Below are 4274 nucleotides of genomic sequence, written 5' to 3'. Positions count from 1 at the left end.
TTGCAATAGTGATTGCATAGGAGAAGTTCCTGCTGACTTGTGCTCAGAGCAAGCAAGAGTGGGAGAGAAAAGGAGGGGGGGAGAAGAAGAGGGGGGGAAATGGAGCGGATGCATATATAAATTATCTAGGAAAAGTTCACACACACAGAGAGAGATAGTGGAATGCTCTATCTGAAATGTTGATAGAATGCTTTGTCTAAATTGTCCCTTCATATATATTTTTGCCTTTTCATTTGCCTGTGTTGTAAGATTGAGGGGGTTGGATGACGCTTGTGGGTTCCAGCCATGCCTGTGATTTAGCGAGTTGAGGTTGGAATCTAGCAAAGAGACTGCGGAACTGGTCAAGCCAGATTCTTTGTTAGCTTGCTTACAGGGCCATCCGCCTGTCCCTGTGGCTGAAGAAATGGGTGAATAACAGATGTGTTGCCATAGAGACAACTAGGTAGGCCTTTCCCACCCATCCCCCTCAACTGGCTGAAGGCCACATCTTCTTGTAGGTGGGAGCACATTAGGCCAGGGAGAGGGCTGGTCTTTGTGCTAAGTCTGGGCTGAAGCTAGAGTGATGCAGAGACTTGACTTGCTTTGTGTGCTGAATCCAAAACCATGGCTTTGGGAACCCTCCTAAAAACGAGGAAGCGAGAACTTGCTGGAGTGTTAATGCTGTGAGCCCTTCTGTCTTACACTCAAGCTGCATACAGTGGTACTTTGGTTCTCGAACTAAATCCATTCCGGGAGTCCATTCGACTCCCAAAACCATTCAAAAACCAAGGCGCGGCTTCTGATTGGCTGCAGGAGCTTCCTGCACTGAAGCGGAAGCCGCGTTGGATGTCCGGCTTCGGAAAAACGTTCACAAACCAGAACACTTACTTCCAGGTTTGCGGGAGCTGATTTGTTCGACAACTAAGCCATTCGAGAACCAAGGTACCACTGTATCTGTGTAAAGAAAACCATATACCCCGAAGCATCACGGTTTCTATGGACCTACATTCCATGGAAACCAAACCTTGGCTAACCGCTGGAACTCCAGGAGTCTCTTCACCAATCAGAGAGTGGGGTGCACACAGCAGTCTACATTTTCTAACTCTAATACTGAAACCGGGAACTTGGGCGTAGCCAGAATTCAGGTTGGGGGACCCGGACACTCAACTGTTATCATCCTCTGTCTGGCTCTGTCTAGCAGATTTGGAATGAAACAATAACAGTTGTTTTAAATTACTTTCCTTTGACCCCAAGTGCTCAGAAAATTCTGTCAAAATCTTTCTACAATTTCTACTTTTAGTTAAGTATTTTTAACTGTTTACTCGATTGGGGGGGGGCAGCTGCTTCCCGTGCTCCCCGGCTGTGCCCATGACTAGGAACAGAAAACTGCCCATGCAAAGTCTCGTGAATGTAATCTGTATATACAATATAGGCAGGATTTCGTCATTGTTCGAAGGTCATGTGTAAGGCAGGAGATATCTTGGAAACAATCTTCCTGAATACATGACCCACTACTTGAACTGGTTTTTCTTCACACATACCTCATGAGTGTTAGAATTCCTGCTCCATGATTGCAGTCATGGGATTTTTGTATTTCACATGACGGTATATGTTTTGACTCCACAGAGTGGGAAGTGACGGAGACAGGATGTTTGTGTTACTGTGTTCCGTGAAGTGGGACTATTCTCCTTTGTTCTTTCTCTTGGCTTTCTGATGCTAGAGAGAGAGGGAACCATGTTGCAGTGCTCCGTGTGTGTTTATATGTAAATAAAGTAGATTAGTCAAAATGCTGAGTTGCTGAGGTCTGTTACGCAAGCTGCAAAGAGTCTGCTGATCCCTAAGTGTGCTGATGTCTGTTGGCATCGGTCACTGTGATGTTCAGGCTGAAGAAAGCTTTTGAAGCTCCCGAACGATAGACCAGGAGGGAGGGAACATGCCACTTGGGCGTGTGTCTCTGCCAGGGTCCTGCTTGATTGTAGGACGAGCTCCTGACAATGAGTACGTAGGTGTCATTCCCCAAAAGCTCACTACTCCAGCACCTAAACTTCGTTTCTAAGCTCAGTCCCATCCTGGCATTGGACTGTCATTTAGGAAAATAGGAAGCTGCCTTATAATGAATCCAACCACTCATCCATTTAGCTCCATATTGTCTACAATGACTAGCAGTGACTCTCCAGCATTTCAGAATGAAGCTCTCCCAGCTTGACCTGGAGAAGCAGGAGATTGAACCATGAACCTACTGCATACAAAGCAAAACGCTCTGAGCCAAGACCAGATGACTTTTTAACCATCACTTTTGTACTATCATGATACCACTCCACGTGTTAAAATGTAAAAAGTTACCAAATTCCAAGAAGTAATCCTCTGAGCCTTTGCAAAACACGGTCCTGTTCCACGTGGACATCACAACTTTCTGTTAGTGATTTACTAACGTTGGCCAACACCAAGCTCTCTTTCCCTCGCTTCCTCCCTCTCTGTGGCAACTGTTTGTGTTGAGCTTAGTTATGCTTTCTCTGAACATCTTTGATGAATGTTGAGATGGACTTTGATTTCAAGGAGGTATATGCTTGAGGGCTAGAGAGGATCCAGCCTCTGAAGGAAATGGTGAAGGGTTGAAGATGGCGAGAAAGAGAGAGAGAGAGAGAAATGTCAGTGGGAAAGATTGCTAAATGGACCAGGTAGCTGGAAAGATTGCTAAATGGACCAGGTAGCTGGATGAAAGGCTCATGCAGTGGTTATTGACACTAGCCAATATGTATCTGTGACACTGCTGCTTTACCCCCAACAAAGATATGCTTGCTGGGGTCAAGAATAGTAATTTAAAAGCGACTTGGACTAGAATTCCAAGTGTGTAAACAGTTATTCTCCCCACCCTCCACCATGACAAGAATGCCTGTTGGGGAGATCTCACCTCATTGTTTTGGTCCCAGTTGGTCACAATTTCCCCCTGTGGCAAAAGCCTAAGAAAAGCAATGGGAAGAAATTGCTTCCATGGGAGAAATGTAGAGCCCAGTTTGGAAAGGTAGTATTTGTGGATTTTGCAGTAGCTCAAAGCCGTCCCGAAAGTGCTTAGCACTGTAGAGAATTTGTCTTCGGTTTAGACTAGTGCATGCAACAGAGCAATAAAAGAGACTCACATTTGCTCTTGTTGTTATTTAGAGCCTGGCGAAATGGTGGCTTTCAGCTTGAAACAATCAATAAATCAACGATGAGATCACAAGCCACAAGGCATTCCCTTTGGACATGGGCTTCATTTTTGTTCTGACTATGTCAGGGAGTTCTTTGTCTTTGCCGTGGAATTGCTTTTATACCTTCTCATCAAGCCAAACTGTCCGATAAAGCAAACTCAATTCATGTCCTATAATGACAAGGTCGTGTACCACACAGAACAGCTTTTAGATTTGCTTTGAGGTGGGGGAAAAAAAAGAGCTCATATCAAAATAAAGGTGTGTGGCCGGGTTGCGGGGGAGAGATTGAAGGATTTGGATGAGTCACACTTAGCTTCACCTGAGAATAGGAGTAGATAAAAAGATGAGAGCTTTGATCCAAGGGCTTGTGAGTAGACTGTATTTTTACAAATGACTTCTTTACATTATTGAATACAATGGGAACTTTAAGGCCGTCTGCAATAACACTTTCTCATAAAAAATTAACAAAGAATTTATGGAAATGTAGCGAAAGTCCCAAAGCAATTAGCTTAGATTTCTCTGGAGCCTGAGAAAAGCCTGGATAATTGCAGGCAGAAACTACATAAAGTGGCTATTTTCATTATCACAGGATACAGAACGTCCATTTTCATCACAATGGGACATAATGATGTTAAAGGGAACACAAAGATATATTTTAAAAGGTTGTGACACAGTTTACAAAATGGTTTGATTTAAGCGACTTTGGGGATCCATATTAGAGATTATTTTTCAAAAAGACTTCTCCCTGATATTGTCAAAGGCTGTTAAGATGCTGGAAGAGGGGGGTGGGGGTAGGGAGAGAAGGGGAAGCAGCCCAAACTGGTGTTCAGAAAGCTAATGGTACATTACATTACCAGTGGGATGCACAAGAATGAATTTAATTTGTCCTTGAATTTAAAGAGCTGACTTGCTGCACAAATTGTCACATTAATATACATTTGAGGAAGCCCTTTGTATATACTTACCGATGTGGTTATCATTTTAGTAATGCGCTCTGAATAACTGACTGTGGAACAAAGCCATTTTAGCATAAAGTGAAAGAGCTACAAGAAACATAAACCATGAAGACGTTTTCGGATCCGTCTCTGTATCCATGTTCAGTTGCTC

This window comes from Podarcis pityusensis (assembly GCF_964106645.2).
Source record: "Podarcis pityusensis genome assembly, chromosome: 11".
NCBI lineage: Eukaryota > Metazoa > Chordata > Lepidosauria > Squamata > Lacertidae > Podarcis > Podarcis pityusensis.
The sequence above is the reverse complement of the archived record's forward strand: the minus strand, read 5'-3'. Positions refer to the sequence as shown.